The sequence below is a fragment of the Rhea americana genome, unplaced genomic scaffold (genome assembly GCF_003343005.1).
Source record: "Rhea americana isolate MKP2758 unplaced genomic scaffold, rheAme1 scaffold_58, whole genome shotgun sequence".
Taxonomy (NCBI): Eukaryota; Metazoa; Chordata; class Aves; order Rheiformes; family Rheidae; genus Rhea; species Rhea americana.
In genome coordinates, this window is record NW_028186734.1 from 1186405 (window position 1) to 1200807 (window position 14403).

Here is a 14403-nt window from a genome sequence, read left to right on the forward strand (position 1 = left end):
CTTCAACCTGAATGGGCGCAAAGCATGCACATGCCCTTCCTGGGGCTGCTTTCGCTTCCAGCGCGTCCCATTGTTTCCCTGCAGCGGATCATTTTTTGCCCCCTCCGCCCCCCTTTCCTGCCCTGTAAAGCTGGAAAATTCCGCTAGTGATAACTCTGACAGCTTGCTCCCGCTCCTGTCACTCCTTGTTTAAGAAAACAAGAGGGAGGGAAGAGGCTCTGGAAGGCTGAGAAATTACTGATTTAGTAAATTCCGTAAGTCTTACCTCGGAGCAGAACCAAGCCTTGGTGTTATCCTTAAAGGAGTAGGGCAGAGTACTGAAGCCCAGCTTCTTCATGCTCCTAGTGGCTGTAAGTCCTTCCTCAGCCTATGACCACAAACTTGCTTATTCTGGGCGCTATCTGACAGCCTGTGATAGGATATTCTGCCTCTAGTCATGCAAGAGCTGGAGGAACAAAGAGCAGCGGCGCTTCTGGCCCGTGTGGGAAACAGGCTCACASTGCTCCATCACTATTTAAAGAGTAGATGCCTCCAGGATAAATCCTCTTAGTGTGTTCTCCTGTTTGTGTCAGAACTTAAATCTTTTATCCATTTCCGAGGAGGGGAAACAAAAGCGTAATCAGCCCTGGTTGCTCTGTGATTCAGAAGAGTCCCTGTGCGTGGCTCAGAAAAAGAGTCAGAGCTAATTTATGTGCTTTCTGCTWAAAGGATGTAAGACACTACCCATTAACGTGACTCAAAAAATTACAAATGTCCAGATGTAAATCAATGAGGAGCGCTCTCTGCACGGAAATTGCTGCTCCACCCAGAGCAGAACCACAGTACACAATGCCATCTAGGAAAAGAGAAGCGAGCCAAAGTACAGCTATTAAGAAATCAAATATTTATGGGGAAGCCTTTTTCCTTTTTTCCTARGAAAGAAGATCAGAGGGRCACTTGGATGAATGCTGAAAAGAAGCATGCACCTGGTTTTGTATGAACAGTGGCCCAGAATTAGCTTTCTGCCACGGGATAGATAATGTCTCAGAATTTATGGATGAGTGAGGCTGCAGCTGGGGGAAGACCCATCTCTAGGAAACACATTGTGCAAACAATTCCTTACTGCAGGCTGTGAATGCAGTAGAAGGAGGCTTAAGAAATAACTTTTAAACATGGAGAGCATTTGAAATGATCAAACTTAACTCCTTCCACCAAACCTTTGCCTCCCCCTGGAAGTTCTTAAATTGGTATGTCAAATTCACAGTGTTCCTCTCATTGCTCCTCCAGCCCAAAACATGTGAGGAAAAGCTGACTTTCTGGTTATAAGGTTTTTGATACTCTTCACTTCCTCCAAAGACATAGCTGAAAGCCCTTCACAGGAGTGAAGGGAAAAGAAAGTCTGAAAGTGTTTAATCAAGACTAGCAAAGGTTTAAAAAAAAAAAGAAAAAAAGGAAAAGACTTCCTGAATCAGAAACAGCTTTCCTGAATGGTCAGAAAAGGGCAAAAGCAGAAGTGATTTGGTTTTGCGATTCATCTTGAAGTTAAATTTGTTTTATGTTTTAAACTTAATCTAATCTTTTCTCTTCTTCTGGTGAACTTTTTGGATTACACAAATCCTTAAAAATTTTGAAGACTCTTGAAAACTTTAGATAATTTACCACTGTCTGTAGGCCTGTTTAGGGACCGATAGGTCATGATTTAAAGGATAAACTGCAGGGAAATGTGTGGCTTAGGAGCTTGGTAACGGACTAGGGGACTGCTCATGCTGCAAATGCAGCTGCTGGTGGTAGTGGTGACTATAAACCTCTTGGTGGTTTTTGCTTTGCATGAAATGATATGGGGCTCTCAGTCCATAGACTCCCAGCTAAATATTTCTCTAATCTCAGCTCCTGCAGGCACTCAGAGGACAACTCCAGGCTGAAGACTGATCTCCCCACACCGTTAAAGGAATGCTCTGTTTTCTCTCTGTTTTTAATTAAGTGATACATTGCTGCCACTTTTACTCTCCCTGATGAAGGAAGGAATTGAAGTAATTTTATATAACTCTGAGCTTTGTATAAACAGTCTAATAAATATACTTTTAGGATTGGCTTTTTCRAAAGTTACTCTGATGGAATTTAAGCTAGTCTTGGTTGCAGTACTTTAGGCTTTCCTAGGAATTAATTTGGTTGCATTTGATGAAGATGAAGCCAGGTTCCCATTGGCAACCCAAGCCCTTTGCAGATAACTGCTTATAGTGGTACACAGAAATGTGGCTGGGAGCAGAAGGGAAGAGGCARAGCCTGGCTCCGGGTGCTGTCGGCAACTAAAACACTTCCCATGTTTCAGTAGGTGCTGGATCTCCTAGTCTCACCTTAGACACCGAACCGCGAGGTGCAGATTAGGGCTCTAGTTTGCTGCAAGCTCCTGATTACAGCCAGTGGAAAGAAAGTCATCTCCAAGGAGTTGTTCAGCTCCCCTACAAATGAGATGGCTCCCAGCTGTCCATCACCCACACAGGAATAGGACAGCAAGGGACTCACTGGAGAGCTATTAAATAGGGGAAGTGTCTAAATGACCACTGGGCATTAGATGTAGTTGAAAGTAGGGAACCGTGATCCTCTCTCTGCCTGTTTTTCCTGACTGTTTCTGAACCAGCACAATGCTGAGCCCTAATCACAGCTGTACAATGAAAAATAAACAGTGGTGAACTCGTATACACAGGTGTCTTGCCGAAGCCAGGGGGGATTTGCATGTTACAGAGATCCATCAGCACTGGCATCTTTGCAGATTTATCTTTGATTTTTTTTCTTTTTCACGGTTAGTAGAAAGTCATTTGGTACTGATTCCATACACTGTTTAGACAGGACCAAAAGGATAAAATATTTCAGAAGCAGAAAATGGTGAATGTCATATGCCTTATGAATACTAAGATATGGTTTTAAACTATTCTTTTCCTAAAATTAAATACAGAGATACAGAATAGACCTACTATTGACTCCACCTAATGATTGCAAAACTACACAGATTATACTAACAGTAAGATGAATGCTTGAGCTCTTTGCTACATCTGTAAGAAGCAGCAGTAAGCAATAAACTCTGTAAACAATTGAATTTCAGGGTTTTAGACAAACAAATAATTGAACTAAACTTTCATTTAAAGCTAATCAGAAATAAAACTATTTGCTTTTCTCATAGAAATCCAGAAGAACAGTAATCAGTTTGGTCCTAGAGATTTTTACTGTGTTTCACTTTTTTTTCCTGTAAGTTAAATCTACAAAAATTAGAAACAAAACATTTCACTTAGAAAATGTTGCAATGAGCAACATTTCATTTTTTTCTGACTTTTGCCTACTTTTTTCCTGGCTCAAAAATGCCCTGTAGATTACTGTGGTTAACCCGATCATACTTTTTTTTTTTGCTGAAAAATAAATGTTCCTTTTATTTTTGGGCTCAGTTCTAAATGCAGTCTCCTATTTTAACAAGTCAGTGCTGCAGGGGAATTGCTTTAAGGGCTTGACAAACTGATGTCATATGGCAAGCATGAAAATAAAACTACGAGGAAGGAACTGGAAGAATTATTGTTGGATTAATTATTCCACAGAAATGAAACTGGCATTATCATCCTTATGTGGTGGTTTCTTCTGAAACACGACTACTATTTTCAGGGATTCTATACAGATTGATCTATTCCAGCTGTTGCTGAGCAAAAACCAGAGGCTCTTCTCCAGGCAGGATTTTACATTAACAGTGGGATACATTAAGCACACATGCTCCAAATCTGGCATGTTTTTCATYGTAGAAAATGACAATGATGTCCTAAAACTTAATAGGTGATGTATTTTAAAGCAATTGTTTAGATAGAAGATATGGCCAGACAGTCTAGCCCTGACTTCAGCTCCTCAGATGCCATGAAAGATTAAACCTTCTGTTAGGAGATTTCTGAAGATCTGTTTCTTCTATCTGGACTTTGACAGGGAATTTGTGAAATTTCTTACCTATAATTATGATCAATCAAGATTTAATTGTGGTCTTAGCTCTGCATAGGAGACTATTAATTTACATATTAGGAATTTTTCARAAGAAACTATTTAATCTCGGGACTATTTAAACATAAAACCAGTCAGGCAAGTGAAGCAAGTTTATAAAGAGTRGGACAAGAGAAGGACTGCAGAATGTGCTGTGCCAACATATGAAAACCTGTGGAAAAGAAAAATCCTCACAGTGCCTCACAGCGTAGGAACAGTTTTGTTTTGCAACGCCACTGTGCTTCACAGGAGGCCTGCTGCCGGCCCACGTAGCTGAATTTCTTAAATAAGCTGACACGGCACTCTTTATCTAGAGTAAAGCACAGTGTTAGCTAAGAAGGTCACCTTGACAAATGAACTTGCCTGGTGGAAAAAAACCTCCTCTACGAGTAAATTAACAGGAAGGAATTGAGCTTGTTTTCCRGTGCCCATTACAAGGGCCACAGACTAGGGCCATATGTACACTGGAAACAGTACATTGAGCCATGTAAGTGGAGAGTCATTTTTTGTGCTGAATTTAAAAACACTTTTTTTTTTTTTTCTTCCAGGTGGCTCTCTGATCTTTGCAAAAAGAGCATTTTGTACCTTAATTTTCAGTCAGCTGGTGACTTTCCCATTAGAACACTACAAAAAAAGCCTATTTTTCTGCTTGCATTAAACCAAATCATACCTAAGCTGTGAATTATCCTAATTCCAAGGATTTACAGTACAACTCCCAAGGGAAGCCAGCTACTATCTCTCAGAGCCATAATTTCTTTTAAAGCTAAACAGAAACAACAGAAGGCCAAGAGGAAAAAGATGATGATCTGATGGAAGAGTTGCTGAGTGAGGAGGAAATGAGTAAGAAACTCTATCACTCACATGGAAAGAAGATGAAGAAAATCATTACTTGCCAGTATTTCTGAATTTTAATATATTTTCACTAGCAAAGAGGACTTGAGCWGTTAGCCTCACAGATGGTTCCAGCACTACCATTTCCTAATTTCACCAGGACYGATTTCTGGCTTTCACTCCTTGGTAACGACAGTCTAACCATAGTCACAGCTTGGATCAGGTATGACCCTGAAGAAGTCTTTGTAGATACAATTTGAATCACCACTGAAAAGCAGTGAAATTCTGATCCTKAAGAAAGTCCTCTTTTTCACTGATCCTTCTCCATTTTTTTTTTTAAATTCAAAACCATCCTAGTCTTTTTCCTGCTCCTTCTCTCTGATGTCGCTCCATGCCTTTGGTACACAAACAATAGAGCGAGGATTGTAGCAGTCAAAAATGACTGTCTCCCTGCCTTTTCCAGAAAAAGATAATATTCATAACATATCTGGGCTGAGGGTTCAAAGATTATTATAAGGAGTATAGAAAACCCAGAATGGATGACATCAAATGCTGAAGCATTACTGCAGTTTCAGTAAAAACAGAAGAACTTGGTCTAAATCCAAATAAAGCCAAGCAACGGCTGAAAGTCTTGGCTTACTGGTGGCTAAATGTAAGACATTTGTTCCCCCTCTTTCCTTAGATGTTAACTAAACGCTGCTAAACTAACTACAGCTAAATCATTGCAATGTATCAAAGATATTTTTACATTAACAGATGTGCTTCGCTAGTGAGACATAAAAGTAACTATAACTGTGCCAAATTCATATTTGGCCAGTAATCATTATTTTAAGAACAGGGGTGAGTTTCTGGTTAGTTTCTAATGGTCTATCAATCAATTTACTTTTCCTTAAAGATGAGGATTTAATTTGAACAAAATATCTTACTAGTTTTATCCATTAGGTAATGCTGACTTAATCAGCACTGTGTTTGCATAATGCTTGAGGGGGGCTGTAAATCATGAAGTGTGTTCCACTGCAGTAACTTTTTAAGATGTCATTAGCGAAATAGGCATTACATCTGAAAATTCTATCAGATATAAAGAGATAAAAGAAAATATAAATTTTTAGTTTCTCTATGCAGTTATGGCTTCGAAAAAGCTCATAATTACAAGTTCAGTCACTGCAGTTCACTTCTTTAAATAGAAACATATATAAAGCAAAGACATGTCACTTCAAATTACCATGTATAACATAAAAATTAGGTTAGTCTAAAATTTTATTAATCATTTGACATGAAAGTAGACCTGGGCTTGGCAGTCAGGCAGAACTTTAGAGGCCTGTCTTGGACAACACASCAAAAGGGGGGCAGGAGAAAGAAAAAATTTATTAGCAAATGTCTATTATGAAACATGCAAAGGAAGAAATCCATGTTAACCACTCCACCGTGAACCCACAGACACTTCAGAATGAAAAATAAAATATGCAAAATTAGAAAACATTAGCATGAAATTTAAAAATAAAAATAAAAAATACAACCCCTGTAGAAAGTAAATGCAATAGTATTATTTACTATAGCTACCAGAAGTCAATGCCATTAAGAAGATGACACAAACTGAGGCCATGGATCTCCCTGTCACACTTCTTAGGCTGTCTTTGTACCTCCTAAAACCCAGAGACCATAGTGTTTCATAGTCCACAGACAGTGTAGCCAAAATCAGAGGAGTGCCAACCGAAAAAAACAGTACCTTTACTATCACTAGCAAAAGTGGCGTTTTACCCTTACTTGTGCGGGCCTGGAGGCTGCAGTAGCTGCAGGGTAGTGGAGACTCAGGCCCCTCAAATACACTTTTATCTGTAACTTCCAATGGCAAATGGACATACGCCTTTTCAAACACACATTCTCGTAGGCTAGCCCCAGATTCCTGCATGCTTTCAAGGTTTTTGTTAAGATTTACAAACCTCTAGCTCCAGTATCAGTATCCAAATGAGATACGGGCAGATCCACAATTTCCTTTGATTATAACGCGCAGAGGACCACTATTTCAGGGCTGGCAGTCACCTGTCATTTTAGGCTTTTCATTCCTCAAAGTGCACGAACCCAGCTGGGAGGCCTGAGGAAAGCAGCCCTGTGACACTGYTGCAGATGTCGTGTAGTCCTGCTATCTCTACGACTATCTCAAAGTTATTTCCTCTTGCAACATTCTCCCTTGTATCAAAACACTTCAACTCCCTATTGTTCACGTAGGGGTTTTCAACAACCCAAGTACCGGCAGTTTCACAACCGGAGCTTTCTGGGCTTCGGCAAGTCAGAAAAACGCACTGGGAGTTATTTCCAGAAAATGCTGGGTCAGAGAGAGGGAAAGTTTAAGAGCTACATTAAGAGGCCATGTCTCAAAAACGCATTCCTGGCCAYGCTTTCCAAATTACAGCGATGGCCTCCTTTACCAGCCGTCATATTTGTCGGCATTGCAGTGCTCTTCACCATGCTATAGTGCTCCTCAGATGCTACCACGCACACGTGCTCCACATAGTCCCAGTTCTTATTCTTCTGCAGATTCATATGGTTTGAGAGGGCARCTCAACTGTCTTCCAGGACATGTATCAGTAACTTGGTGATCGGTTACAGTGGATGTGAATAAACAGGCATCTCAAAACCAGCGCTAGGAGACAGTGAAGTCCAACACCACCACCCACAAAGGTTTGATGCAAGCACTTTGCAATGAAGATCCCCTTGTTCCCAGAGCCCCTYGCGCAGCACGTGGCGATGGAGGGTGGGTGAGTGGCAGCCTGGCGCAAGGAGAGTGAACACAGTGAAAAAAAAAAAAAGAAATCATGTTCTTAAAACTGGAAATGTGGAAACTGAGCAGGCTGCAGTTTCTACTATCTTGGCCAAATTCCAGTGGACATAGACGGCTGCTGCTTGTTTATACTACTCCGAAATTCAGTCTGTTGCTTACGTCACCTCTGTTCACTGCGTTTGTTTCTGTGTGCTGTGAAGGCGATGTTATTGTCATTATTATTACTGAGTACTGGAGGGCTAAGCCAGAAATMAAAGCCTCCTGGGTGCTGTGTTTTATACCATATTCACTGAATGATGGTCTTTACCATAAAGAGCTTACGGCCCACCTGTGAAAATGCAGGGGGCTGTGCCCCCTGGCTGTATCTTGACTGCTCTTTAGGCATAGAATGTCATTTTGTACTCCTAAGATAGCTACATTTCTGAGATGGAAGTGCTTCATTCTGTACATAAATGCAAAAAGTGAGCGATATAGCATGAACGTAACAAAAACAACAAACTGCCAAAATGTCTTTCCCATATTCATCAACACAACARTTTTAAAGCTACTATTCCTACTAGACATTTAATTAGTGCTCTGATCCTGTTAATAATTTTTTCTAGCCATGGAGGGTATGGACATACGTGCGGACACACAAGGCTTTAATCTAATCAGTGATTCAGGACCCTGCTTTGTCCTGCCTAGCCCATAGGCCAATTTAATTTTATAAYTGAGGAAAAGAGGTGGAGTGGAAAAAAAGAAAATGATTTCTTGCTTTATTATATTATATTTATTATATTATATGTTTTTCTAGCAGGCTTAGAAGGTTTAGCAGCTKTTTGAAGATGGTCAGAGGTTTGCAATCCTGGTAAAATTTTGTTGTGGGGGAAGCAGAGAGTGAGTAGCATCCAGGTAAGGTGCTGTTACTGGTGAGTGCTATGCCTCTTAGCTGACTGCAGTTTTCCGTATGGCTGATGTTGTGGATGTCTGCAGGTAMGTATCACCAGATACATGTGCTGTTCATGACTAATACAGACCCACGCACACATATATATATGGACTCCCAAACATGTGAAGAACAGGGAGAGACTGTACCATGGAGGAGATGCACATTTCAAGGGTTTTAAAGAGCTGAGTAATGATCAGCTCACAGGGGAATTATGCAGGCATCAGTGCCTGTCTMACTGTGAAACTGAAACTCTGAACAGCTTTGCCATGACAGCAAAAAGTTTCTGGCTCTGTCATTCCTTTCCAATTATAATCTTCAGACTGACTACAGATCTGGTCATACAATTTGAAAATTTGTTTAGGAATTGTACATTATGGCTACTCTTTGCTAAGATGCTCTGTTACTGCAGAAAAAGGAAAGCTAAGTACACAAAAAGCACAAATCTTGYTCACAGCCATGTTCAGAGTGACAGAACTGTAGCTCTTCTTGCAGTGGACACTGTCAAGCACACCACGAGTTCCCATTCGTCTGGTTTTCTAGGGATTTTTTTCAATCTATTTAATAGACAATTGCCCCTTTGGAATATATGCTGGCAATACTTGAGATTTTATTACATTCTTTCCTATCTTCTCTATAGCTGCAGATTACAAAGTTTTTATTTTTCGCAGACTGAATGAAAGCAGTTTTAAATAACTTGGTAGGACCTCACTTCAGGCTAAAATATTGTCCTCTCTGGAATCTGTACTGGAAGTAACTCAGAAGGCAGGACGCAACATTTTATCTAGTAGCCTGGGTAAACTAATGGCTTAGCCCTACTCAGCACTGACTATTCAGAAAAAAAAAAAAAAAAAAAAAAAAAAAAAAAAAGAAAAAAAGAAAAAAGAAAAAAAGAGAGAGAGAGAAAGGAGGAGCGGTAGAAGGAAAATCTCAGTCAGAAGTGCAAGGGCAACTGAAAAGAATTTTTCTATAAACCAGAAAAATGAAACAAGGGCTGATTCCTGTGAGGTGCTGAGCACTTTGGCCACGCTCCAGTAAAGCACTTAACATTAAACATGCTTTGGAGAGTGCCATAGAAAACAGCCTGAGYACTAAGTACCCTGCAGGATCAAACTCCAAATGGGAACCAGACATAAACCAGATGGTATTATGTTAACTCTGCCATATTAATAAGCTCTTTGGTTTGCATATCAACATCTCTCTCTCTCTCTCTTTCTCTTATTTTCCACTTATTGCTCTCCCCCTTCTACAAAACATTCCTTATTTTCACTGGGAGAAGAGAGGAAAAAGTACAGAAAATTTCCTATGTCACCGTTCACAAGCAGGGGGTTAAAGCACCAACTTGGAAACTGCTCCTCAATTTTAATGCAGCTCCAAGTAAACTAGCGTTGCTCAGACAGGGACAGGAGTTCAGAGGAGTTCAGGAGTTCAGAGTTGCTAGTGAAGGAATTAAAATGCTGACCCTGTATTCCTGTGAGTTCCCAAACTGTATGTTGTGTGTAACAAGTATGCAACCGCCTTTGAGAACACCGGCGCATCTATCAGAGTTACTCCAAAGACCTGTATTTTGTGGCAGGAGCGCAGTTAGTATGGCTGAGTAGGCGCAACAGGAGAGGGATCYCTGTTCATAAACTGTGTTCAAACAACCAAAATGAGACTCCTGACATCCTGTGCTCATCTCTTGCATATCTGCTGAGGTCACTTGCCAGACAGCAGGGGAAGAAACTAAAACACTCATTGCCATTTTGTTTTTTTAAACAAGCTCCTGATTTTTCACTTCTTCCTTTCCACACAATTACAGCTATCTCCAGAGCTTCCTCAAAACCAAGATTTGTGCAGATGCAGACTTTCCAACGAACGTTTTTGAACCTCAKAGCTGCCTGCCTGGCAGCCCGCACAGCTGCAGCCCCCTCGCCGCGCGGGGCAGGCAGCGCTAGCTGCCGAGTCTGGGTGCGCTCCCAGGGCTTCGGCACCGAGCACTGCCAGGCAGAGCCGTCCTGGCTCAACACTGAGCCTCCCGGCCCCGATAATGTCACCTCGGGCAGGTCCCTCATGTCTCCACATGGGCTAAGGGTACTTCTTCCACTTAATGTCTGCTTCTGCCAGAGTGCTGCAAGCATGTGAGTTTGCAGAGAGAATTCTAAGGAAGTTTCTGCAATCATTTTAGCATTCATGCAAGGGGAAATGGGACTGGCAAAGGCTCCTAGCCTTTCCTTTCCGGGCTGCAGCACTCTGCTCCTGGCCTTGGACAGAACTCTTAAATGAACATCGCACATGTTCTGAAACCTCTTTCCTTCTGCAAAGTGCTCATACTGCAGCTCCCGCACTGATAAATGATTACGCCAGTCAAACAGCCGATGTAAATTAGACAACATTCGAGGATGATGTAAAATAAGCATTTTAGGGAGGATGCCTGATGCTGTTTTGTTATTCAAGAAGTTGACAGTAAGTACCATGGCCCAGAACTTTTGAAATATATTGTTACAATAATGTGTTGCAGACAAAAAAAAAAGAGGGGGGGGGTGGGAAGGAAGTAATAATGCCTCTTTTCCTCATACCTGTGTATCGCCAAAGAAAATTACTTTCTGAAGTGCAGTTACTGAGTTCTTTTGGTTGAGTAGAAAGATTTTCAGGTGCGTCTCTTCTGAAGTGCTTAAACAAACAATGTTGTTACTATCACTGGAAACATTCCTATGGGACAGCTAAGTCGCATTAGCTATCGTCACGTGAACGGTTAGACCATGACAAATGTGGCATAATTCAAAGTCAGTCTGCCATGAAAGAGGCATAACCTTGGTTAAGTTACTTTTTATTTTCTGCAGGTGAAGGGCAGGCCCGTGGACAGTTACAGAAGCCCACGTTGTAAGTAGTAGCTTGTTAAACCACTGTGACTTGGTTCTGTGTCTGATTTCTACTGGACTAGGAGGAAATAAAATTAGTCTGAAGATACAGTGGCTACTGGAGAGCACCTGTGGACTTGGTRGGAGCCCATCAATAATTTTTGATAAAAGAAGGAACAAACTGAAACTAAGCCATTTTCTGTTCGTGAGCCTGTTCCTGTAAATTTCCCTCCAGAGAACCCTGACACAAATGCAGTTGTCACAGCTCCAGGAGATACACAAGCCTGCAGGCAGCCATTTCATCTATTTTTCCTGCACTTTCTGTGAAAACTTCTGCCATAGGCAGAGCTACAGTTCTGAACACTGCCAGGAAAACTTTTCTGGCTCCATTGTAACTCTTTGAGCTTATGATCGTAGCTGGGAGACGGAAGGACCGGAAGGACCCCAAAACACACTCTGGCATGTCCTGCAGCCAAGCCTAGATCTGACATGAGTGTGTCCTCCACGAACATTAGGACAAGACAGTTAATTCCCCCAGGTGTCCATCCATGACAAAAGCACCATTTAACCCAATATGAGACAGAATATGAATAAATAATGAATAAATAAATCACCAGGACCAGCAAACATTGCAGGAAGTACAGAACAAATGTGATCAAGAATAAATTTATGATGAATTTGTTTCCAGTGTAAATTAAAACACCACAGCAACTCAGAGGTGCCACAAAATTTCTCTCATTACTTACCTTGTCACTAAGGTTAAAAACAACCCAGCCACCAAAAGGTGCTCAAGGTGCTTAGAAATAAAGCAAGTCGGAAAACTTTCTACAGTAACACATAAATTAAGAATTTCCACCCAAAATATTATCTGATTGTTTTTTTTATGCAAAATAAACTAATTTCATTTTTGTTAGGTAAACATTGGATCATAGCATGARATCATTGCTAACCAAGAAGCTGCTCTCTTATCATAATTTCTACGGAAGCAGGACTTTTCGATCTGTGTATAGTATAGCATAATAGTCAGAACTCAAATATGATGTAATATATAATTTGAATCATTTGACCCTAAACATTTAAATGGTTATACTGAAGAAACATACAGACTTGATCTTTCAAAAAAGGTTCTCCTATCAAACCTGGCATATGTAAAGCGTATTTTCCTACGTTTTCTCTATTGAAGTGCCTGGTGACATCAGTGTGTTTCAGTAGTCATTTGACTAGRCCTCTGAGTAACTATTTTGATCTCAATACAAAATCAGCATTTAGTATTCTAGTCACAAACTTCCTTTTCCACATAATCTGATCACAGAACTTTTCAACAACTTTGATTTCAACAAGTACATGATCAGATCAGTAATTTAAATAAAGCACAACATCAAAACTAATTGTTGAAGTTGAGATTCATTTAAGATAAGCTTCAACTAAAGAAATTCATAGGAATTTTTGTCTACTTTCATAATATGTTTTCCATCTATCCTTCACTTCACTACTTGGTAATGGAAGAGTATATCTGTTCAGTAAGATCTCTTCCAATGCTGTCAAACATGTCTCACTCTCAAAGATTAAGTAGCCAAATTTGTCTTGATTGGGTTGTTATAAAAGTAGATTTTAGGTACATTTTCTGTTTTACGTATGTATTTCCTATTTCATTAACTAATAGCTACTGTATCCTCAAGTTTTCTCTTGAGTTCTTTTAGATTCATTTAATGATCACAAGATTCTTTGGTTAGATTTATAATTGGCTGTTGTGTTAATTTATTTTATCTTAATTTAAGCTACACACACAGAAAATACTATACAACGGGATCARTCTCCACCAATCTTATTGTCTTTGGAACCAAACAACTACATTTCCATTCATTTGAACTGGTGTCTATGATAAGAATCAGTTCAACAATTCAACCCTAGAAGATATATCAACTACAAACACTGAAATAATTTCTCACTCTCAAAATCTGTACAATTTACTGCAATCCCCCCCCCACCACCACCACCAAAAACAAACTCCCAGCAACTCATCAAAAGTCAATAGTGCCATTAAAACATAGAGAAGATCATGGGCAGAGAAAAAAAAAATCCCACAGCTTGGTACTTACAGAATATCTTAAAATCTAGCCACTTCTTTCCAGCTGCCGGACGGAGGATAGCTGTGTATGAGGCAGAGATAGTCTAAATCTGAAACAATACATCCTTTGTTACCTGCTTACATACCTATTTGAAGCCTGCTAAAGGGCAAGCTTCTGAGCAGCTATATAACGACAAAATAACACGAAGGAAAAACACATACATATTTTTCATCAGCTCTTTTGCTTTTTGTACAGCAATTCCTATGAATATCGCAGTTCAGAATATTTTTTGCTGTTAGWTTTGAGCTTTTATGGCTGCTTGCAGATCCACATCATTGTATTTGATTTCAGTTAATCAAGCATACAAATGAACAGGAATGCAGACACACAGCACCGTAAAAAACACAGAAGGAAGTTTTTTCAAACAAAATCCCTTTATTAGGTAGTGGTTCCAGTGATGCAATCAGAATAGGAAGGAAAGTCTGTGTTGCTTCATTGTTTTGTTTGGATTTTGGGGTCCAATGCTAACATGTGATAATATTTCCATTTGTAAATATATTTCTCTGAGGGCAATCCAAAAAAGTGTCTATGATGAATCCAATAGGAAAAAAAATCCCATTGAACTCACTAACTTTTTCCATTATGAATGACCATTACAGAATTGCCCCACTCAATTCTTTCCCATGTAGTTCAGCAAGTCTGGCTAAAGTATTGTTTTGTATCCAAGTCCTATAAATGCATAAAGTGGATTCAACACAAACGTAATTAAAGYGAACTTTAATAAAGTAATCATACCTATTATGAATTTAGGAAATTTTAAGAAARGGGGAAAATGGAATGAATACTATAAATGATCAAAGAGAAGCATTGCAATGTATATGACGGACATAGAGTTAATTGCAGCAATATTGATGTAGTACATTTAGATCTTTAGAGACAAGCTCAAAGCCTACTGTAGCCAAGAGGAGTTTT

The 14403-nt window shown here is 39.9% G+C and overlaps 1 protein-coding gene across 3 annotated transcripts in view; it reads right to left on the reverse strand.

The window, feature by feature from the left end:
- ARHGAP28 (Rho GTPase activating protein 28) overlaps positions 1-14403 on the reverse strand; it is a 77941-nt gene that overhangs the window by 50690 nt on the left and 12848 nt on the right. Inside the window, exon 2 of one of the 3 annotated variants that reach the window (XM_085319310.1) lies at positions 13462-13540. The exons of 1 other annotated variant lie outside the window; for it this stretch is intronic. The gene's annotated coding sequence lies outside the window, so the exon portion shown is untranslated. Of the gene's footprint in view, positions 1-265; positions 480-13461; positions 13541-14403 lie in introns of those variants that run through there. One more of the 3 variants, XM_085319309.1, reaches the window with a different exon arrangement.